This window comes from Bos javanicus, chromosome 1 (assembly GCF_032452875.1).
Source record: "Bos javanicus breed banteng chromosome 1, ARS-OSU_banteng_1.0, whole genome shotgun sequence".
Lineage (NCBI taxonomy): Eukaryota > Metazoa > Chordata > Mammalia > Artiodactyla > Bovidae > Bos > Bos javanicus.
This window is the reverse complement of record NC_083868.1, coordinates 39,487,229-39,512,814: the sequence shown is the minus strand read 5'-3', so window position 1 is coordinate 39,512,814 and position 25,586 is coordinate 39,487,229. Positions and strand designations below refer to the sequence as shown.

Below are 25,586 nucleotides of genomic sequence, written 5' to 3'. Positions count from 1 at the left end.
GATAATCACTGTTCACTTTTATCAGTGGAGGTAACCTAACTGATTCATCTTTTTAGGAAGAGGAAAATGATTACTAATTTGAACAGCACTAAGAATACCCACTGGCCAAGGTGGTGCAATTGGTAAAGAATCTGACAACCAATGCAGGAAACTCAAGGGACGCATGTTTGATCCCTATACTATAAGATTAGAATGTTCCACAGTTGGTTAAATGGAAAGGTCTTGAAGAAAAATTTTCAAAAATTAGGTCATAATTCATATTCTTATTCTCTCTAAAGTCTGAAATTTTTAAAGAAAGCTATTTGTATTCTCTCAGATGTTTTTCATTTGAAATGTTCTTGTGTTTTTGTTAGACAAGCTGTGGTCCGTGTGATCAGATTGGCTAGCTGTCTGTGATTGTGGTGTCAGTCTGTCTGCCTTCTGATGCCCTCTCTCAGCACCTACCGTCTTACTTGGGTTTCTCTTACCTTGGACGTTGGGTATCTCTTCAAGGCTGCTCCAGCAAAGCACATCCGCTGCTCCTTACCTTGGACATGGGGTAGCTCCTGCACAATGCAGCCGCTGCTCCTACATTTTAAAAAGCAGAGACATTACTTTGTCAATAAAGGTCTGTCTAGTCAAGGCTGTGGTTTTTCCAGTAGTCATGTGTGGATGTGAGTTGGACTATAAAGAAAGCTAAGCACCGAAGAATTGATGCTTTTGAACTGTAGTGTTGGAGAAGACTCTTGAGAGTCCCTTGGACTGCAAGGAGATACAACCAGTCCAACCTAAAGGAAATCAGTCCTGGGTTCTTTGGAGGGACTGATGTTGAAGCTGAAACTCCAGTACTTTGGCCACCTGATGCAAAGAGCTGACTCATTTGAAAAGACCCTGATGCTGGGAAAGATTGAGGACAGGAGGAGAAGGGGACAACAGAGGATGAGATGGTTGGATGGCATCACTGACTCAGTGGGCATGAGTCTGGGTGAACTCTGGAAGTTGGTGATGGACAGGGAGGCCTGGCGTGCTGTGGTTCACGGGGTCTCAAAGAGTCGGGCACAACTGAGTGACTGAACTGAACTGAACTGAACTGTGTTTTTGTTGGTTCAGGTGGACAATTTTATACAATTTTAGTTAATTATAGTCCCTCGAATACTATTTAACATTATTTCTTTAAATGATTTTTTAGTCTTTTTTTTTTTTTTTAAATAATCATTTCACCCAGAATTTTCTCTAAAATCCTATGGCTGCTGCTGTAAATCTATGTTTTGCATCTATTTCTTTGAAATAAAATCTTGATTCTTTGTATCTTCTGAACTTAATCTTGGAGGATTTATCTCCTTGCAGCCAAAGAATATAAATAAAGAATTGCATTATTCCACTTCATTTGGCTTTAAGAGATTTCAAATCAAAACAACAATTAGGTATGTCTCCATCCTTTTTCCGGACTGCCTCTAAAGCTGTGTTTACGTGAGGACAATATTTAACCAGAGGGCAAAAGGATCATTAGTTAAGCAAAAGTAATATATTGATATAATTCTCCTTTTTTTCCCCATAAAAACTAATTAAACAGGTATAAGACTTCTGAAGGATAAATGCAACTTGCCTCTCAATTCAAGTGAAGACAAACTTTTAGCAATCCCTTTTCTTGTGTGTGTGATTTTTAGAATTTTAGGGGCTTCCCCAGTGGCTCAGCTCGTAAAGAACACGTCTTTTAATGCAGGAGACATAAGAGACACAGGTTCCATCGCTGGGTTGGGAAAATTCCCTGAAGAAGGAAAAGGCAACCCGCTCTAGTATTCTTGCCTGGAGAATGCCATGGACAGAGGAACCTGGTAGGCTAGAGGCCACAGAGTCTCAAAGAGTCAGACATGACTGAGCATGTACATCTTTAAAATGCTTAACTATATTAAGTTTCTTAAGGCTCCTTTTATTTAAAAGAGAATACAAGGTGACTTTTTACACTCAATTATGTGTACAATGGAATAACCAAATAATGGGAAAAAAATTTTTGCTTGATTTAAAATCTTCTGGTTATCTGGTCATCAGTTTAAATCAACTCTGCTTCCAGCTTTTATAACTGAGCAGTGCCTTTTAACTACTTAATGACTCTGGTTTCTATCCTAAACTGCAAAGCTGAGATGTATCTTAAAAAAAGCCTCAAAGCCTCAATTCAACAAAGGAATTTCCTAGAGAACCAATCTAGTCCAGGACTGTGTTACTGTTGTTGCCAAAAGGGATCATTTATGAGAAGATTTATTACCTTTTCTGATGCTGTCTCTAGAGGAATAATAGATCCTCATATATCTTAATGGCTTTTTATGCCCTATAGTATTTCAATGTACTTACCAGGAAGGCTTTAATTTATTCCTCAACTTGACTAAACTTTAATCTTCCTCCTAATTCTAGGGCCCGTTGGCTTCCTTTTTCTTTGAGCATTTACTTTAGAAATTTTTCTAATAGTAAATTCTTGTTCTATCCCTTTGAGATGTGCATATTCTTGCAAGCTTCTTGCTAGTATCACAACCCAGGAGTGTATTTTTCAAGGACCTAGGGTCTGGCTGTCTTTATAACTGAAGGAAGAAGTGCTATATAACGCAGCTTCAGTGGGTGGGTAAGTATCCTAAGTTCAATTAGCAAATGCAGATGGCCTGATCACAGGAAAAAAAAAAGAAAAAATCCAAACTCAGGACTAACTCAAGGTGCTGGAAATGTCCTACCAATCGACTTCTTTCCTAACATCCAGCAATACTCTTCAACTAACTCATTCCAGTGCTTTGTTTCAGCAGAGCTGAGTTTTAGACTCACTTAGGGCCTTTTTTCTCTACAGCAATAGCCTTGAATAAAGTCTTCTTGGCCTGTTCAGTTTTGTCCAGTACAGATGGTCCTTGACTTTCAAAAGTTCACCTTACAATATTATCAACTTACAATGGGTTTATGAAGAACAAATCCCATTGTAAGTTAAAGATGATGTGTACAGGTTTTACTTTGACAGTGCCAAAATCCTCTGTGTTCCATTTCCTACATTACAGTTGTTTTGTGAGCAACATTTTTATAGCAAAGTTCTTTTAGTTCTCATTCTGACAAAGATATACCCCAAGAGGCATAAAATTCACAAAAATTTCTTACATTTTAATAATGCTTTGAAGTCCTAACAGTGATTTCACTTATTTCCAGAGACTACTCCAAGGTGACCAAAGAAATCGAAATCCCCACTACATCTCCTTATGCAGCCTGAGAATTGAGTGAAGCTAGAGACCCATCCTCTACCTGAGTTGAATGGACTATTATGTTAAAAGCATGGACCAATTTACATTTTTACTGAAAACTCAGAGTTGACCTTAGCTCCAAAGAGGCTAAGGTTATCTCAGGGCTAAAAGGCAAGTTACAAAATATTCTCAGTGAGGGGGGGAAAGAAATCCCCAAACATAACACTTCTTTGAAGGCAGTTTATTGATCCCTTTTTGTTACTAAATTTAGGGTGAAATACACTTCCATGTGTTATTAAATGAAACAATTTAGAAAAATTGGTAACTTTTTAATCAAGGAAAGGAGTAGCCATTTGCTCTATTTCTAATTAGCCCCAATATATTTTATTAGCAGAAGGTTTGGGTCAAGAGGAAAATTTAAAACAGAGGGTGAATATGAAATGATCCATAGGCAAAGAAAAACAAAGGTGAACAGATGGGGAGAGGAGTGAGTGCGAAGAGTGAGTGAGCAGTAAGAATAATTAGCAAAACAATATCCTTGTGATTAAGGCCCTGGTGGCTGAGCTTTTTGGCCCCTTTCAAAATCTGCAGATTTTTTTCTTTTCTCAAATACTTTAAGAAGTCTTTTTTCATCCAGAAAGCACATATTTTATTGCAGTGCCCTGAGGAACTAGTTACCAAAACCTTTCTGCTGAAAACACCTTTCCTGAACTATTTGATCAGTGCAAATATAACTATTTGTTCTCTCACTTGGTTTCATAACTAAGACAGTAGACAAATAATATCAGGTGTGAAAAAGACATGCTGGGGCAAATGAAAGGGAATGCTAGTTATACTGGAATCATAGCCATAGTCTCAACTATTGTTTTATTTTATTTTAAATGCCATTTACTTCTATTAAAATGTTGGGGAAAAAAATAAAATGTTGGAGACTATTATAGAATAGTTCCTTTACTCATAAAATTATACTAGGAATTTAAAGACACATTTTACAATTAAAAAAAAAGTATATTTTTACTATTCTCACACAGACTAGATATTTTAAAATAAGGAATATGACTACTCTCAATGTCCTTTTACAAATACAAATGCTGAAATATTTTGCTCTCCCCTACATTTATCACCTAGCACCATCATCATGTGATAAACTTTAATAAATGAAACCTTTATAGAAGACATAGCAAAAGATTATTCATATCCAATATTTATAATTTCAAATTATAGATTATTATTGATGAAAGTGAAAGTGGAGAGTGAAAAAGTTGGCTTAAAGCTCAACATTCAGCAAATGAAGATCATGGCATCTGGTCCCATCACTTCATGGGAAATAGATGGGGAAACAGTGGAAACAGTGTCAGACTTTATTTTTCTGGGCTCCAAAATCACTGCAGATGGTGACTGCAGCCATGAAATTAAAAGACGCTTACTCCTTGGGAGGAAAGTTATGTCCAACCTAGATAGCATATTCCAAAGCAGAGACATTACTTTGCCAACAAAGGTCCATCTAGTCAAGGCTCTGGTTTTTCCTGTGGTCATGTATGGATGTGAGAGTTGGACTGTGAAGAAGGCTGAGCACCGAAGAATTGATGCTTTTGAACTGTGGTGTTGGAGAAGACTCTTGAGAGTCCCTTGGACTGCAAGGAGATCCAACCAGTCCATTCTGAAGGAGATCAGCCCTGGGTGTTCTTTGGAAGGAACGATGCTAAAGCTGAAACTCCAGAACTTTGGCCACCTCATGTGAAGAGTTGACTCATTGGAAAAGACTCTGATGCTGGGAGGGATTGGGGGCAGGAGGAGAAGGGGACGACAGAGGATGATATGGCTGGATGGCATCACTGACTCAATGGACGTGAGTCTGAGTGAACTCTGGGAGTTGGTGATGGACAGGGACGCCTGGCGTGCTGCGATTCATGGGGTCGCAAGGAGTCGGACACGACTGAGCAACTGATCTGATCTGATCTGATATAAAAACCATAATTGACATTATAATATTGGGATGAGTCAGTTTCAGGAAATGAAATGACATGTCACTAATTATGTGTTTAATTTAAAAGCAAATTCTTGTTTCCGTTCATATTTAACATTTGCTTGGTCTTACAGTGTCATGAACATCTTACTCATACTAACTTTTTACTTTCTTAGATTAGATAGCAGTGGATGTAGTGACATTTGAATGCCCACAAGAATATATTCCAAAGAAACTTTTAAAATCTATTTTGAGCAATATAACTTCTGCTGAAATTATTTTATTAGATCAACTATTACCTTAGCAGGTATTTGAGCAGGGCTAAAGACAGTAAGGTGATGGCACCCCACTCCAGTACTCTTGCCTGGAAAATCCCATGGATGGAGGAGCCTGGTGGGCTGCAGTCCACGGGGTCGCGAAGAGTCAGACACAACTGAGCAACTTCACTTTCACTTTTCACTTTCCTGCATTGGAGAAGGATATGGCAACCCAGTCCAGTGTTCTTGCCTTAAGAATCCCAGGGACGGGGAGCCTGGTGGGCTGCAGTCTATGGGGTCGCACAGAGTCGGACACGACTGAAGTGATTTAGCAGCAGCAGGAAAGACAGTAAAAGTGTTTAAGCAAGGCATACATTTCCATCATAATACTGATGTAAAAAGATACATGGCCTAAGAATTGAATTCCAGTAATCAACAGTTTTGCAATGAGTCTGTCTCACATTTTTGAGCCTAGACTAAGTGCAGAAGTAGTTGGTATCAATATAGATTTGAAGAGAGTAAATTAAATACACTGAAACATTTAGATCTAAAGAGATAATGACAAACTGTCTAGTGACTTTCTGCATTATAATTACAAACCAACCATGTCACTATGTTAATTAATTGATAACATTTGACTTCATTGAGTTATTGCTATTGACCTAGAAATTGAAAATAACAGCAACAAAAAAGAAAAGATAAACAAAAACAAAAACAAAAAGATACCTTAGCCCTAGGCCAACCTCTGCTTAGAAGTAACTGTGCAATCTTGGAAAAGTTATCTAATCTTTATAAGCTTCATTTCCTTTTCTGCAAAACAAGAGTCATGATTGGTTGATCATTAGTACCTTTTAATATTTAACATGCAAGTGGAATTTAAAAATATTGTCTTTACAAAAAGGCTATAAAATTCTCAGGAATTAGTGGCTTCCCTGGTGGCTTCGTCGGTAAAGAACCTGCCTGCAGTGTGGGAGTCCTAGGTTTGATCCATGGGTCAGCAAGATCCTCTGGAGAAGGAAATGGCAACCCACTCTAGTACTCTTGCTTGGAGAATTCCATGGACAGGGGAGCCTGGGGGCTACAGTCCATGTGGTCACAAACAGTTGGACACGACTGAGAAACTAACTTTCACTTTCATTTATTACAACTAATCACATATGACAAAGATCTTAATTAATGAGTTCATTCATAATGCACACTTGCTGTGAACCATAGGAATGAAAAAAAAGAAGTCTGTATGACCTTTTAAAAAATAATCATTTTCATAATTAAAATTTCAATTTAATATTAAGGGAAAAACACACACACACAAAGCTTCTATCTAGTGTTAAGGATATGTATACATTCACACAGTCCAAAATCACCCATCCAAATTTTTATGTTCATCACTGAAGGCAATGAGTGAACTTAATTTTCCCATTGTTTATCACTCCCAGAATAAGCCATATAGATCTATGCGAAAGTGAAAGTGAAAATTAGTCACTCAGTCATGTCATTGAGTTCTCTGATTCCATAGCCAGAGGAGTCTGGTGGGCTACCGTCCATGGGGTCACAAACAGTTGGACATGACTGAGTGACTAACTTTCAGACATATACCAAAGACCACATTAATTTATATGAGCACTGGGGGTGTGAACTGAAGCAAAGGTTGGACTGGAAAAAGTCAAACAGGCAAAGAAGGCTTTATTCAATGCTACTGTATTAGGAGATAAAGGCCAGAACTGAGTCTGAGCTCAACTTCACTAAAACAAGGTGTAGAGAGTTTTAAGAGCTGGGGTGGGGAGATCAGAGGGCATCTGTGTTTACTAACTGATAATATTTGTATACATGCTCCTAGCTTCATGACAGAGGGTAGTTTAGACTTCAAGCATGATATAGGGTGGTTATCTTGCTTGACTATAGTATTTCAAAGAGATGACTCTCAGCATCTTGAGAAAGACATTCCTGAAATACAAAACTGGAAAAAACTAAAAAAAAAAAAAAATTACATCTTAAAGGGATAGAGAAATGATTTACAAGTTTTCTAAAGTAAACTTACTCTCACAGGTCAGGGGTCTACAGTGAGAAAAATGTCTGTCTGTAATTTAGTCAAGCTGAAGATAATGTTAAGGCCATCTTGGTTGGGTGACTTTGATTTGGCAGAAAAATTAGTACTTTAGGATCTATCAAGAGCAGTTCTTACTATATTTTCTTAGCTATATTTTTGAAAAGAGGATTTGACTCATGAGTCATCAATTCAGTTCAGTTCAGTTCAGTTCAGTTGCTCAGTCATGTTGTACTATTTGAGATCCCATGGAATGCAGCACCCCAGGCCTCTCTGTCCACCACCAACTCCTGGAGTTTACTCAAACTCACGTCCATCGAGTTGGTGATGCCATCCAACCATCTCATCCTTTGTCGTCCCCTTCTCCTCCTGTCTTTCCCAGCACCAGGGTCTTTTCAGATGAGTAAGCTCTTTGCATCAAGTGGCCAAAGTACTGGAGTTTCAGCTTCAACATCAGTCCTTCCAATGAATATTCAGAACTGATTTCCTTTAGGATGAACTGGTTGGATCTCCTTGTAGTCCAGGGGACTCTCAAGAGTCTTCTCCAACACCACAGTTCAAGCACCAATTCTTCAGCACTCAGCTTTCTTTATAGTCCAACTCTCACATCCATACATGACTACTGGAAAAACCATAGCCTTGACAAGATGGACCTTGGTTGGCAAAGTAATGTCTCTGCTTTTTAATATGCTGTCTATGTTGGTCATAGCTTTGCTTCCAAGGAGTAAGCGTCTTTTAATTTCATGGCTGCAGTCACCATCTGCAGTGATGTTGGAGCCCCCCAAAAATAAAGTCAGGCACTGTTTATACTATTTTCCCATCTATTTGCCATGAAGTGATGGGACCAGATGCCATGATCTTCATTTTCTGAATGTTGAGCTTTACACCAACTTTTTCACTCTCTTTCACTTTCATCAAGAGACTCTTTAGTTCTTTTCACTTTCTACCATAAGGGTGGTGTCATCTGCATATCTGAGGTTATTGATATTTCTCCCAGCGATCTTGATTCCAACTTGTGCTTCATCCAGCCCAGCATTTCTTATGATGTACTCTGCATATAAGTTAAATAAGCAGAGTGACAATATACAGCCTTGACGTACTCCTTTCCAGATTTGGAACCAGTCTGTTGTTCCATGTCCAGTTCTAACTGTTGCTTCCTGACCTGCATACAAATTTCTCAAGAGGCAGGTCAGGTAGTCTGGTATTCCCATCTCTTTCAGAATTTTCCACAGTTTGTGATGATGCACACAGTCAAAGGCTTTGGCATAGTCAATAAAGAGGACATAGATGTTTTTTCTGGAACTCTCTTGCTTTTTCAATGATCTGATGGATGTTGGCAATTTGATCTCTGGTTCCTCTGCCTTTAATTATTTTTAAATGAGCATAGCTGTGTTTTTATCTCATCTTGTGCTTTTAATATATCCACTTTTGTTATGTGTACACTTTCATTTTTCTCTTTCCTTATAGAAACTAAGGAGGGTTAAGTAAGTTAGAAACATTAATCTCATTAGTTTGTACATTACAGTGATGGGCTAAAAGAAGCCAACCCATTTGTTTAAGCCAATTAAAATGAGACTGTAGCTGATCTTTGGACAATACAGGGGTTACAGTGGCTGATCCTCCACACAAACATTTGCATATAACTGTATAAACATTTGCATATAGCTTTACAGAAGGCTGCCTTCTGTATCTGTGGTCCTACAACTTAGGTGCCAACTAACTGTTCATTATGAAGTACTGTAATACATATTTAGCAAAAAAAAAATTGTGCATAAATGAACCTGTGCACTTCAAATTCATGTTTTTCAAGGGTCAACTGTATAAGCTATGACATCTTTCATGAGTGTAAAGGGTTCCCCAGTGTGGCCCATTGCTTCATAATCATGGGCTGTGTGTGTGACCATGAATGTGTGTGATATGTATAAGCAAAAGACGCAAATGACAGCCATTTCTAATCGCTGCTGCTGCTGCTGCTGCTAAGTCGCTTCAGTCGTGTCTGACTCTGTGCGACCCCAGATGGCAGCCCATTAGGCTCCTCTGTCCCTGGGATTCTCCAGGCAAGAACATTGGAGTGGGTTGCCATTTCCTTCTCCAATGCATGAAAGTGAAAAGTGAAAGTGAAGTTGTTCAGTCGTGCCTGACTCTTAGCAACCCCATGGGCTGCAGCCTACCAGGCTCCTCCATCCATGGGATTTTCCAGGCAAGAGTACTGGAGTGGGTTGCCATTGCCTTCTCCTTCTAATCGCTAAGAAACATATTTTTCCCAAGAAACAAGACAACAAAATGTAAAGACAAAATGTCTTCATTTAGCTATTTATTTTGTGGAAGCAATTTTTTTTGTATCTTACTTTTCAAAATACTGTGGTCACTATAAGAGAAAATTACATTATTTTTTAAGATATAAAATCAATTTATTTTTAAATATCATCCACAACATGATGGGAAAATACTATTACCCAAAATACTATTTGATTGAAAACAAACAGAGCCTCTGTTCAGCTAGTTAATCAATGATAGGCCAAAATTTCTTCACTTTGAAGATATATATTTTCTTCTTTTCTATCTGAACACCTTTAATCACCAGCAGAGAACTTGATTGCAGCTTATTTGTAAAATATTGAATTTTAAAAAATTCTTTGGTCAGTTAAATATTTTGATCCATAAACTTCTCTGTTGCCAAACCCCTCCTTGTTCTGCTTATGTTCTCATTCTTTGCGATGGCTGAGCAGAGAAATAATGATGGTTATGTATGACCAGAGGTAGAAAGGAAAGGCAGATAGGAACACCTTCATATTCTTCCTCATAACAGGATTGTAAATTTTAGATTGCCCTAAAGAGAATTTCTGGTTGTTCTAGAGAGGATCTGTCAGTATAATAGACAGAAGTCCTATAAACAGCCTGGTCATTGGCACTTTAACTTACTCCAGGTTTGAAAATCTCTAACTCCAGTGACAGCTCCATCTCTCTTTGAAGAGAAATCAAAGTTGTGAAGTGTGAACAAACAACTGACAACATAAAATTCACTTTACTTGCACTTGAAATATTAGTGGGTAATATAAGTGCTGTGAAATTTTGATATACCAATGGTGGAACTACTTAATAATAGAAAAATAAAATCAAGAGCTTTATTTTAAGGAAAAACATTCCCTGGAAGTGGAGCATTTTTTGCCAATTTATTTCTTTTACAATAAAACTTGATGTGTTATACCCCTTCTAGAGGGTTTCTAAAATGGAAGCAATACTTTTTAAAATCTGATTTTATTTATTTATTTTTTTAAGTTGAAGGATAACTGCTTTACAGAATTTTGTTGTTTTTGACCAAATAGCAACATGAATTAGTCATAGATAAACATATGTCTTAAAGTAATACTTCTGATGTTGTGATTTTGTCATAATTACATAAGCTATCTGAATCTTATTCAATTTCATATGAAGACATTTATGAACAACAGCAAAAATGCTTACTTGCATTTAATACTGTTCTTTCACCATATAAATTGAGAAACCAATTTATAAAATAAAGTGGAACATATAGTGTCATATTTATAGAAATGAGTAGTTTGGATGTACTCCTCTACATTTTTCCAGATTATGAAAAACGTCACAGCTTTAGATAACAAGAAGCAGGGTCAATTGACATTAACTTGTGATCCGTGCAGCGTGAGTGATTCCCTGCTGATAAACATTGTTCCAAGCAACAGCAAAATTTGGGAAGGGCAGCCTACATACTGTGTTTGTCTCAATTCAAACTACCTCTGAGAGTTTGTCAATACAGTTCAATAGGAAAGTTAAATGAGATGGAAGGATTCCAGTGATTACATGGTTGATTCAAACAAAATGAAGATATCACTTTTGTTTCTAAAATATAAAATGGAGATGGAGTGGGGGAAAAGGGAAGGGAATGCTTATCTAAATGATCCAGCTTGCCTTCATATTTTTCTAAAATCACTCTCTCCTTGTTCAACATTTTCACCATTTTGTATCTGTGCTTATCTGGGGTGAATTTTTTAAGCTAATTTTTTGTTTGACACAGTAAGAATTATATTAATACTGCAGTTATATATGGACTTATAATCAACACATTTAAAATATATCTAATTTTGAAATGATCCCCAAGTGCTAAAACAGTCTATACAAGATTAAGCAAATATTCTTTTCTGCTTAATATAAAAAATGCAACCATTTCACCAGCTGTGTGAAGCTTAACTATTAAATAACACTTACAAGCTATAGCTTGTGTACAGTCAAAAAGCAAGAGTTAAGACAGGATTTGGAACAACAGACTGGTTCTAAATTGGGAAAGGAGTACGTCAAGGATGTATATCATCACCCTGCTTATTAAACTTATATGCAGAGTACTTCATGAGAAATGCTGAACCAGATGAAGCACAAGCTGGAATCAAGATTGCCAGGAGAAATATCAATAACCTCAGATATGCAGATGACACCACCCTGATGGCAGAAAACAAAGAACTAAAAAGCCTCTTAATGAAAGTGAAAGAGGAGAGTGAAAAAGCTGGCTTAAAACTCAACATTAAAAAAAAAAAAAAATCATGGCATCTGATCTCATAAGTTCATTTCAGTTCAGTTCAGTTCTGTTGCTCAGTCCTGTCCGACTCTTTACAACTCCATGAATCGCAACACGCCAGGCCTCCCTGTCCATCACCATCTCCTGGAGTTCACTCAAACTCATGTCCATCGTGTAGGTGATGCCATCCAGCCATCTCATCCTCTGTCATCCCCTTTTTTTCCTGCCCCCAATCCCTCCCAACATCAGAGTCTTTTCCAATGAGTCAACTCTTCAAATGAGGTGGCCAAAGTACTGTAGTTTCAGCTTTAGCATCATTTCTTCCAAAGAACACCCAGGGCTGATCTCTTTTAGAATGGGCTGGTTGGATCTCCTTGCAGTCCAAGGGACTCTCAAGAGTCTTCTCCAACACCACAGTTCAAAAGCATCAATTCTTCGGCGCTCAGCTTTCTTCACAGTCCAACTCTCACATCCATATATGACCACTGGAAAAACCATAGCCTTGACTAGACGGACCTTTATTGGCAAAGTAATATCTCTGCTTTTGAATATGCTATCTAGGTTGGTCATAACTTTCCTTCCAAGGAGTAAGCGTCTTTTAATTTCATGGCTGCAGTCACCATCTGCAGTGATTTTGGAGCCCCCAAAAATAAAGTCTGATACTGTTTCCACTGTTTCCCCATCTATTTCCCATGAAGTGATAGGATCAGATGCCATGATCTTCGTTTTCTGAATATTGAGCTTTAAGCCAAGTTTTTCACTCTCCAAGATGCTTTTTAGTTCCTCTTCACTTCTGCCATAAGGGTGGTGTCATCTGCATGTCTGAGGTTATTGATATTTCTCCCGGCAATCTTGATTCCAGCTTGTGCTTCTTTCAGCCCAGTGTTTCTCATGATGTACTCTATAAGCAGGGTGACAGTATATAGCCTTGAGGCACTCCTTTTCCTATTTGGAGCCAGTCTGTTGTTCCATATCCAGTTCTAACTGTTGCTTCCTGACCTGCATATAGGTTTCTCAAGAGGCAGGTCAGGTGATCTGGTATTCCCATTTCTTTCAGAATTTTCCACAGTTTATTGTGATCCACAACTTCATGGCAAACAGATGGGGATAAAATAGAAACAGTGACAGACTTTACTTTCTTGGGCTCCAAAATCACTGCAGATTGTGATTGCAGCCACGGAAATAAAAGACACTTGCTCCTTGAAAGGACAGCTATGACAATCCTAGATATCACGTTAAAAAACAGAGACATCATTTTGCCAACATAGGTCCATATAGTCAAAGTCATGGTTTTTCCAGTCGTCATGTATGGATGTGAGAGCTGGACCATAAAAAAGGCTGAGCACTGAAGAATTAACGCTTCTGAACTGTGGTACTGGAAAAGACTCTTGAGAATCCTTTGGACAGCAAACCAGTCAATCCTAAAGGAAATTAACCCTGAATGTTCATTGGAAGGACTGATGCTGAAGCTCAAACTCTAATATTTTGCCCACCTGATGCAAATAGTCAACTCATTAGAAAAGACCCTGATACTGGGAAAGATTGAGGGCACGAAGGGAAGAGGGTGAAAGAGTTCAATAGCCTCATCGACTCAATGGACATGAGTTTGAGCAAACTCCAGGAGACAGTAAAGGACAGAGAAGCCTGGCATGCTGTGGTCCATTGGGTTACAAAGAGTCAGACATGATAATTGATTGAACAACAACAAGCTATAGCATTTAACCAACTGATTTTTATGGTAAAGTTTAGATTTTATAATTTTGTTTATTCCAAATTTTTCCCTTGAAACTAGATAATATAACAATTCTAATGTAATCATTACATATTTTTGCTATACAAATTTTATTTTTATTTACCTAGTGGTCTATTACTTTAAGTTCCTTATTTTGTTAGAGGATCCATCATCTTAGCTTTAGAGAGGCAGCCTGTCTTTCCAAAGCTTTTTTCATAGTCCATTCTTCTCTCTGTCTTGAAACTCCATCCAGATTTCCCATTACTAAAACTACTGACCATAATCTACTCACTATTGAACATAATCTGTCTGCTGAAGGCTTGACCTTCATTTATTTTAATAGAACATCTAAGTTTTGCTTGGTTGTCTTAATCATTTTTATTTTTGCATATAGAGAGAATTAAAATGTAAGTGATACATTCTTCAGTTCAGTTCAGTTGCTCAGTTGTGTCCGACTCTTTGCGACCCCATGAATCGCAGCATGCCAGGCCTCCCTGTCCAATACATTCTTAAGATATTACAAATTTACATTTTGAAAATCTGGCTTAAAGATCCCCAAACAATTTTAATGTAAAGGACCAAGAGATCCTGTAGAGACTCTCCTGTCCCAGAATCACTGGAGAGAGATGGTTGGATAGTAGCTTCAGCTCACCTCTTCCCACTATTCAAGCAAGAATCTGCTTTAACTTCTTTTACATGTTGGTCTTAATATTTGCAGTTTCATTTTTGCAAGGAGTTGTTCAGCTCACCAAGACTGAAATAATATGTTTGGCTGATACATATTATGCACTTCTGCATAATATTCAGAAGAAATCATATTTGGTTTTTATTATGCAAATGTATATACTTAAAATATAAACACTATTGTTAAGGATACTATTTCTTGTGTAATGGCTTTTAGCTTCAAGAAAATTCAGCCTGGATCCACCTTCTACCAAATATGGGGGGAAAGAGGAAAAAAAAACTCTTCTTTCTCTGGATAGATTCTCATATTAGGAGAGCACAATGGCTCAGTAATCAAAAAATGGTGGAGATATCCTAAAGTTAAATTTATATCCATCTAGCACAATTTATTAGGATATCTCCACCATTTTTTGATTACTGAGCCATTGTGTTCTCTCTGGTGACTCACACATTCAGGACTGCAAGCAAAATTGTTCACAGCATAGTTTGAGGCAGTGAAGTATCATGCTTAGAAAGGGGATAGTCACGTTAGGGAAAAAACTGGGTTTTATTTTAAATATCTGACCCTGAGCAGTTTAAAAGAATATCTTTATGCCTCATTTTCCTCATCTGTTTACAGGGAAAATCATTCTTATGTTTTCAAGTTGTGTGTGTAGTCATTGTCTAAACCAAGTTAAGTATTGCATAAATTACAGCTGTTAATTCTCAGTTACATAATGACAAATAGATATTCAGCTGCTTTGTTTGTTTTTGGCTTAGAAATAACACACATGTTAGCTTTTCCCAACAAGGTTGCTCAGTGTTTTAAAATATGCATTGTATAAATGGAAAATGGTGTTTGTTTTTAAAATGGCCTTTCTTTTTAATGACCTGAAGCAAATGAACTTTTGGATATGCTGTAAAAATTATGAAATGAATTTGACTATTCAAATGTAACCAATTTTCTACTTTTGTAACAAAATCTAGAGCCAAATGGAAAAGAAAGTCAATAACAAGTACTAGAGACAAAGTTTTTAAGATAATGTTAAGAATAAATTGCCTTAAACCTTAACGTGTTTTTTGAAGTTGGAGTGGAAAAGTTTATGCTAATTCAAAATGCAAGCACTATATTATTTGGTAGCTTCAGGTAGGAAAAAATGCATTAATTTATTCTATTTTCTTCAGAAACATTAAAAGTGAATTTTAAAGCCACTTAAAGTAGCATCATCAGTGAATCATTTTATTAAGAAAACTATTCCCCTCTAATTTTGACTATCTTGCTAAAGTCTGGATCTCCTTCCTTCTAAATAATGACTGCACCATAATGGGTTATTAATTTTAATTAAACTCACTGGGCTAAATTGTATTGTTGGGAAATTATTCTGAACTTCTCTAGTAAATACAGATTAGCTTACCTGCATATGTGAGAGCAGAATGTGGCCCTTTGTGATAAGAGTTATAAATTAGTAGTTTGAAAGATGGGTTAGCTCATATATTTTTATTTTAGCTAGTATGTTTGTAATACTTGGTTTTCTTAATTATTTCAGATCTAACATTACAACCTGAAAATACCCTCTTAATAGGTCACATATGTGATATAATTTTATAGCATTAAAAAAGGAATCATCCTACATACAACAGAAAATACCTTGAATATTTTGGTTTAGGACCAAAAGCTTCTACCAGAAAAATGGTCTTCTGAGATGGAGTTATATACTTTGAGATATTATTTAGCAAATTTAATAAAAAACATTAAACAAAATTGCAATGATCAATCTCCAAGCAAGTTTATCAGATTGCTCTCATGACAAATCAAAGAAAGTGTACTGGAGGAGACTCCACAGATGACTCAATAAGAGTCTGAGAGCATTAAAGGTAAATATCATCAGCTGAAATTTAGACTGTACTTGCCAGAGATGGACACTCCTAAAAAATGTCTTCCACTTATTCAGAATAAAGAACACCCTTAAAAGGAGATAAGATGTTGAATTTTGTAGCAAGTCCAATCAGAAAATAAGTACAGCTTCCAAAGTCACCCTTAAAATATGCTGCTGCTGCTGCTACTAAGTCGCTTCAGTCGTGTCCGACTCTGTGGGACCCCATAGATGGCAGCCCACCAGACTCCCCCATCCCTGGGATTCTCCAGGCAAGAACACTGGAGTGGGTTGCCATTTCCTTCTCCAATGCATGAAAGTGAAAAGTGAAAGTGAAGTCGTTCAGTCGTGTCCGACTCTTAGCGACCCCATGGACCGTAGCCCACCAGGCTCCTCCATCCATGGGATTTTCCAGGCAAGAGTACTGGAGTGGGGTGCCATCACCTTCTCCGTAAAATACGCTAGTTCTAAAGAAATTACTTACACTGAATATTGGTTGAATTAAATAAGAAATATTTTCACAAATACTGTAATTTGCAAGTTACTTATATGTACAGAGTATTCTGGTCCTTCTAAGAAAGAAAATAAACCATCCCATTAGTTTTGAAACAAAACTTACTGAGGAGAAAGTATTCCCCAGCAACCCACTCTGGTATTCTTGCCTGGAAAATCCCATGGACATAGGAGCCTGGGGGGCTACAGTCCATAGGGTCACAAAAAGTCAGACATGACTGAGAAACACTTTCACTTTCACTTTCTTGCACTATAGCAAATGTATTGAGACTGAAATGGTTGTATACCTCAGAATATTATTAATTTGTATACTAACTCTATGAAGGCATATTATTCTATAATGATCTTTTAAAGAAAAGCACAAGATGGGACTAATGCCCAGAGCATTTTGTAATAACATCCAATACAAAAATATCACCTACCAACCAGTACAGTGATGCCCTTGGAGCAAAGCAGGCAAGGATTGGCTGATTGACAGCAGAAACAAAGTTGTGAGGCAGGAACTCATAACTAATCCTGCTGCAGAGAGTACCTTAGAGAATCCTACACCCATAGGGTGGAGCAATGCAATTATTCTAAAGCAAAATGCTTCCATTCTCTTAGTGAATTTTCTAGTTACTCTCAGTGATTTATTTACAAACTGTATTTAATCACTCTCATGTAAGTTATGGTTAGCTGTACATATCCTGAAGGGGAAAAATATGTTGTATTTTATTTCTATGAAAACCAGTTGGTGGATGCTGTTCACAGGCCAGACTACAAAGGTAATTTTGTTTGTGGACCAAAAAGAGAAAATACTGAGAAAGAATTTCAACCTCTCCAATTTGTTTTTGTTTGTTTGTTGTTGTTGTTCAGTTGCTAAGCTGTGTCTGACTCTTTGTGACCCCACGGACTGCAGCACGCCAGGCTTCCTGTCTTTCACCATCTCATCGAGTTTGCTCAAACTCATGTCCATTGACTCAGTGATGCCATCCAACCATCTCATTCTCTGTTGTCCCCTTCTCCTCATGCCCTCCATCTTTCCCAATGTTAGAAGTCTTTCCAGTGAGTCAACTCTTCACATCAAAGTATTGGAGCTCCAGCTTCAGCATCAGTCCTTCCAATGAATATTCAGGATTTCCTTTAAGATTGATAGGTTTGATCTCCTTGCTGTCCAAGGGACTCTTAAAAGTCTCCCCCAGCACCACAGTTCGAAAGCATCAATTCCTTGGTGCTCATCTTTCTTTATAGTCCAACTCTCACATCCATACATGACCACTGGAAAAACCATAGCTTTGACTAGACAGAACTCTGTTGGCAAAGTAATGTCTCTGCTTTTTAATATGCTGTCTAGGTTGGTTATAACTTTCCTTCCAAAGAGCAAGAGCCTTAATTTCATGGCTGCAATCACCATCTGCAGTGATTTTGGGGCCCCAAAAAATAGTCTGTCACCTTTTCCACAGTTTCCCCATCTGTTTGCCATAAAGCAATGGGACTAGATGCCATAATCTTAGTTTTCTGAATGTTGAGTTTTAAGTTAACTTGTTAACTCTCCTCTTTCACTTTCTGCCATAAGGGTGGTGTCATCTGTATATTGATATTTCTCCCTGCACTCTTGGTTCCAGCTTGTGTTTCATTCAGTTCAGCATTCCTCCTGATGTACTCTGCATATAAATTAAATAAGCAGAGTGACAATATACAGCCTTGAAGTACTCCTTTCCTGATTTGGAACCAGTCTGTTGTTCCATGTCCAGTTCTAACTGTTGCTTCTTTACCTGCATACAGGTTTCTCAGGAGGCAGGTCAGGTGGACTGGTATTCCCATCTCTTTAAGAGTTTTCCAGTTTGTTGTGATGCACACAGTCAAAGGCTTTGGCATAGTCAATAAAGCAGAAATAGATGTTTTTCTGGAACTCTCTTGTTTTTTTTTGATGATTCAACATATATTGGCAGTTGATCTCTGGTTCCTCTGCCTTTTCTAAAACCAGCTTGAACATCTGGAAGTTCACGGTTCATGTACTGTTGAAGCCTGGCTTTATGATAAACTTGAGAGGATAAGTTTAAAGAGGTAAAGTTGTATGAAAAACAACAACAACAACAACAAGTGAGAACTTCCTGACTATCCTTGTATTTTGTGCAATTCTGTGAAGTACAGGATCTTCAAGTCTCTTTTCACTCAAAAAATATACTTTAAAATAGTTTCATTTATTAATCAAGGGAGGAGTCAGAACTTGAGTTGAGACTTCATTTGCAGCCCCAGTATCTTTTCCCTCCACAGTCTTGAAACCTTAGTATCTCACAGGGCCATAGACATATATGAGCTCAAATGCTGAAGGATGGATATGATTTTTATTGTTCAACATCCACTAGGGGAACAGGGTTTTATTTCCACTAGAATGTTTGAAATGACTAGCTAGAAACTATTTATCTACTCCTTATTTATTCTGATGATGATTTAGTTAAGAAATATATTGTTAAAGTCCTTTGTTCCAACTACCTTGAAGTCACCAATCCAGTGAATTGGATGAGTAATCAAACTGAAATCTTCAGCTTATATGACTCAAAGAACTAACATCAAACGTACTCTACAAACAATGTCCTCTGCTTGCTATACATTTTAAATTAAGAAGCTTGAAGCATTTTTCATAGCAATAGTCAAAACACCCTCTCACCTCCCCCACTATCTTCTCCTTATAACCTGTTAAAATAACACTGTCTGCAATTATGGCATCATTTGTTATGCATGATATAATAGACTGCAAATATAAAGAGGTATTATCATTACTTTTGTCCTTTGTTCTTTCAGGCCAGAATATTGCATACTTCTTTACTTTGACATTTATTGCTTTTAGATTGGTAATAGAATGGTTTGTGTTGCTCATTATCTTGAATGATGATAATATTAGAAGTTGGGGAGTCTGTGTTCTCTGTTAAGTAAAGACTTTGTATAATTTAACAAAGGTTATTACTGGACAATTACCCAGAATACCATTCAAGTCTAATAAAGTATAGTCATATCCAGTCTTAAAAGAGAATATTTACTATGGTTTCTAGGAAATTGGATCAAGTAGTATTCATATATATTTTTTGCTGCTACTTTTCATATGTTCACCCTGTTTCGTAGGTAAAATTACAGTGAGACAATTTGCCTGTAATAGTAGATGAAATAAAATAAAATGTAAAATTTTCAGGTTCTGAATTATAAAGATTTATCTTATTCCATAAAATATATATATATGGGGGGGGGAGAGAGAGAGGAGTTAAATCTTAGTCTCTTACAGTATTAAAAATCAATGTCCTATTCTCTCTACTGACATTGTTCTGGGTGAGGAATGTCTATGTCCTTCATAGCTTTAACCAAACATTTCACAAAATTCAAATGGAAACAAAAAATGGACTTGGGTCAGAAAGAAAGATATTTTTCTACAGGGAGCTAAACTGGTCATATCTATCAAAAATGTATGTTTCTATGTAACATTGACAAATAATATATGAAAAGAAATAAGAAGAGCTAAATCTCGGACTCCTAAAGAAAGCAATCGATGACTTCATATTAGAGATTCAAGAGAAAAAACTAATTTGAAAAGTGACACATGTTAAAGTATGTTGGCCAGAGGTCTGGCATGGGACTAGTCACCTATTTTTTAATCACCTAATTTTCTCAAGTGGGCAGAATGTTTCCATGAATTTGACCCTGATATTATTATTATTCGTTTAGTATATTGAAGGTAGTTTAAGGTGGATTCCATTTTACTCTATGTAGGAATATGAGGAATGTGGAGAAAAATCAAGCCAAAACTTCTAGAAACAAAACTGGCATGCATGATGACTCTTAACACACTAGGCCTCTTGGGCCAAAGTTGTCAAAAGAAATAAAATTTGTAGCCTTTGATAAGTCAAAAATCTTAATATTTATAAGATTATATTCTTTTAAGTAGAACTTTACCCATTTGGGATGTTATAGTTGTTAATTAATAGATATTTCATTTACTTGCTATTTCTAATTCATTGATGAAATGTTTTCTTTTTAATATTTGTTCTAAATACTTGTACTGCTGCTGCTGCTGCTGCTGCTGCTGCTAAGTCGATTCAGTCATGTCCGACTCTGTGCGACCCCATAGACAGCAGCCCACCGGCTCCCCCATCCCTGGGATTCTCCAGGCAAGAACACTGGAGTGGGTTGCCATTTCCTTCTCCAAAGCAGGAAAGTAAAACGTGAAAGTGAAGTTGCTCAGTCGTGTCCGACTCTCAGCAACCCCATGAACTGCAGCCCACCAGGCTCCTCCATCCATGGGACTTTCCAGGCAAGAGTACTGGAGTGGGGTGCCATTGCCTTCTAGAAACATTTTTGAATTGCCCTATTCAGACAATTTGCTATATATAATACTTCAGTGCAGTGGTTTGTTATGTCATGAGGAAACATTATTTTAAAAGAATATATGAAAGAGAAAAACCCATGCCAGTATTCTTATCTGGGAAATCCCATGGACAGAGGACCCTGGTGGGCTAGAGTTCACAGGGTCACATAGAGTTGAGCACGACTGAGAGACTGAGCATGAGACTTTCATGATATGAAAGAAGATAAATTTATTTTGTTGAATTCATCTGGTAGCCATGAAGTGTCCAAATATAATTGCTATCACTATATCTGAACATAGCTTTCCATCAAGATATTGAATGAGTCAAGAATGTCAAAATTTTAAACTGCAATTCAAAGTGTATGTGGAATTGTTTTATCAAAAATTGCATGTCAGTCAAGCAAATTTTGAATAGTGTAGTTTATTATTTTCTTTCCTTAAGGAATACCATAACAACTGAAACTTAAGGTACCAAAACCTATCTGTATGGGAGATTATGTGCAATAGTCTCAGGACTTAATTACTATTGAACAAAAATATTTAAAGGAAAAAGGTATGTGTTGATTCGACTTAAGTCACATACCATCTGATCACTGTCTTGTTCAATGTGCACTGAACCAATGCAAAGAGAAAACATTTTTTATAGTATGATTCCATAACAGATGTCTTGCGAAGCATCATGCTAATGGAAAATGTTCTGGAAATTGAACTATATGATATATCTGGGGGTAGTTTAGAACCAACTTATGGTTACCCCCACCCCCAGAGTAACCATAAGTTAGTTCTCTGTGAGTCTGTTTCTGTTCTGTAAATAAGGGTTTTATTGTTTCATTTTATACATAAAAAATTAAAACAGACATATTTAGTAATTTTTCCAAGGGCATTTGGCCCATGAACGGCACATCAATTTTCAAATATAAAGAATGATACACAATCAGTGATAATAGCCACTATACTATATAGCTTTATATATGAGGGCAGTAGTAGTATGGTTTGAAAATAATTACTAATTTAATAATTTAGAGGATATATTATCCAGCTTCAGTGTTTTACCTGTATTTCAAATACATCTATTAAACCACCTGTTAAAACTTTCTACCTACCTGTGGTATAGGCATATTTGGATATATCATTTTCTCTCAATTTGCCCCTAATGTATTTTGTATCTTAGTGTTACCGTTCTCCACCAAGGTACTGAATCTACATGCCTCAAAGGCTTTTCACACTCCTTGCGTTGAACATATGCCTAATCACTCTCAACATGCTGAATAATATATCCTCAATTATTAATCTATTAATCAATTTCTAACCATACTACTACTGCCCTCATTTATTTCCTCATTAGTTTTTCTTAGACCTCCACAAAAATGCCTTAACCAGTATGCTGCTTCCATGTTTTTCTTCCTCAATTATTTTCTCCATATATTTTTCAAAGAAAATCTTTCAAATTTCAAATTGGCCTTGTCAGTTCCTCTTACCTGCAGATTGGAAGGTAAGTAAATTAAATTTATACCTCCATTATCTTTCTTGTTAATCTCTACTTCACATCACCTACTCCAAGGAAACTGTGTTCCCTGCCTTTGTATTTCTCACAGAAATCCTTTGTTTTCTCCTGCCATAATTGGTCTGGGTGATTTTTGTGTATTCGTCAGAACTCTGATCAAATATCAAATCCTAGAGGATGCTGTTTTCATTGCTTTATCCCACATTTCTAGGCTTGGTCCTCTTAATATCCAATAAAAACTAATGTATTTTCCTTACAGAGGTTAAATCCATCTGTTAATATTTCTAGACTCTGAAATCTTTGAGGATAGAGACTGTGACATTATTATTTTTTAATCCACTGTGAAGAAAGCCGAGCACCAAAGAATTGATGCTTTTGAACTGTGGTGTTGGAGAAGACTCTTGAGAGTCCCTTGGACTGCAAGGAGATCCAACCAGTCCATTCTGAAGGAGATCAGCCCTGGGATTTCTTTGGAAGGAATGATGCTAAAGCTGAAACGCCAGTACTTTGGCCACCTCATGCAAAGAGTTGACTCATTGGAAAAGACTCTGATGCTGGGAGGGATTGGGGGCAGGACAAAAAGGGGACAACAGAGAATGAGATGGCTGGATGGCATCATCAACTCAATGCACATGAGTTTGAGTGAACTCCAGGAGTTGGTGACGGACAGGGAGGCCTGGAGTGCTGAGATTCATGGGATCGCAAAGAGTCAGACACGACTGAGCGACTGAACTGAACTGAACTGAACTGAACTGACTGACTTCCCAGTTCACTACCTGGTGTTTGTAACTATTTGATAATTAAATAATGAGTGTTGAATGAAACCATGCCTTGATGAATAAACAATAAGAGCAGAAATAATAATATATATCATTTTTAACACATATTAAGAGTATTTATAGGCTGAAAATTTCTTAAATGAGTCTAACTTCTCTCAGATTGTTCTATAACAATATTTTATGAAGTTTCCTTTTTAAAGTGATTCAATGTAGGTTTTTTTTTTTTTCTTTCTTTTTCTTTTTTTTTTGAGCTGTCACACACACACAGTGTAGCAGACTTTTTTTTTTTGGCGAGGGGAGCTGTCAATAATGTAAACAGAGTAATGTGTATTTTGTGGCATTTGAGCTTTCATGCATGCTCAGTCACTCAGTTGTGTCTGACTCTTTGAAGACCCATGGATTATAGCCCTCCAAACTCCTCTGTCCATGGAAAATTTCCAGACAAGAATACTGGAAAGTGTTGTCATTTCCTACTCCTAGGGAATCTTCTTGACCCAAGGATCAAACCATGTCTCCTGAATTGGCAGGCAGATTCTTTACCACTGAGCCAACTAGGAAGCCTTGTTGTATATATAAACTTTGATTTAAATCAGTTTTCAAAAAAATGGAATAAATTCTACATTTTATCTTACTGTATCTCATTCTCCAGTTTAATGTAGAGGTTTAATATTGCCTTTCAAGCCAAATTCTTTTGATTTAAAACCTTGTTTTCCACTGACAAGTGAAGTGTTCTTGGGCAATTTACTTAACTTTTATATGAATTCCCTAAACTACAAATAGGAATGTTAATAAACTTTCCACAAAAAGTTGTTGCAATAGTTGAAGATTATTTGAATCTCTGTGTTCTTTGAAATACCATAGAATCTTTTAACAGGCCAATTAGCATTCATAATAGTGTGTCATTTTATAATTAGTCAATGAATATTGACTAAGTTATCATTGCTGTTATCATATAGATTAAATGAATTTTAAAATTCAAAAATAGTTACCATTCAAGTAAATTACTATACTGTTAAAGTGATACCTTAAAAACCTTGAGGACCTAAAGAATTGCAAATTCCTGACATAAACTCTCCTAAAGTAATTCCTCATTTATTTATTTATTTAAACTTTTTATTTTGTATTGGAATATAACCGGTGCACAATGTTGTGATACTTTCAGGTGGACAGCAAAGGGACTTAGCCATAAGCATACATGTATCTAATCCTCTGCAAAGTCCCCTCTCATCCAGGCTGCCACATAACATTGAGCAGAGTTCCCTATGCCATACAGTAGGCTCCTGTTGGTTAACCATTTAAATATAGCAGTGTATAACTCCTCACTTATTGTTTTAACATTTTAGTTTTCTTTTTACTCTCAGCTGTCAGTTTTTGCTACTGTCATTATCTTAAATTCTAACATCATTTTCTGCCAATGAGTGCATTTAGGTATACACACAGTTAAACGAGTTGAGATTATGACTGCTTGATCTACGAAGGGATCAGCAGGCGGGGAACTGACCAAATGCAGGTGTCCTGCGCAGTTTGTTGAATGGCTGTTTACTTCAACTAGCTTAGGAAATAATCGGATAAGATGTGATGCAGGGGCCACAGTAAAATAAAAGAAGCTTTAGTAAATGTGAATTTGAAATCCATGTTGATCCTTATTATTCACATAAGTAATTAATTTATGTGAATAATATGTTTTATATTAAATCACATGCACTTACATTTGTGCATGTGTGTGTATATATCAGTTCATTTCAGTCACTCAGTTGTGTCTGACTCTTTGCGACCCCATGAACTGCAGCACACCAGGCCTCCCAGTCCATTACCAACTCCTGGAGTTTACCCAAACTCATGTCCATCGAGTCAATGATGCCATCCAGCCATCCCATCCTCTGTCATCCCCTTCTCCTCCTGCCCCCAATCCCTCCCAGCATCAGTGTCTTTTCCAATGAGTGAACTCTTCACATGAGGTGGCCAAAGTATTGGAGTTTCAGCTTCAGCATCAGTCCTTCCAATGAACAGCCAGGACTGATCTCCTTTAGGATGGACTGGTTGGATCTCCTTGCAGTCCAAGTGACTCTCAAGAGTCTTCTCCAACATCACAGTTCAAAAGCATCAATTCTTCAGCATTCATTTTCTTCACAGTCCAACTCTCACATCCATACATGACCACTAAAAAAACCATAGCCTTGACTAGATTGACCTTTGTTGGCA

At 37.0% G+C, this 25,586-nt stretch overlaps 1 long non-coding RNA gene across 2 annotated transcripts in view; it reads right to left on the bottom strand.

Annotated features, from left to right (window-relative positions):
* Positions 1–339: 339 nt before the first annotated feature.
* The window catches only part of LOC133258806 (uncharacterized), a 74,439-nt gene continuing 49,192 nt past the window's right edge, over positions 340–25,586 (bottom strand). Inside the window, exon 3 of one of the 2 annotated variants that reach the window (XR_009740175.1) lies at positions 340–567. This is a non-coding gene — a long non-coding RNA (uncharacterized LOC133258806). Of the gene's footprint in view, positions 568–6,136; positions 6,222–25,586 lie in introns of those variants that run through there. The other variant, XR_009740189.1, reaches the window with a different exon arrangement.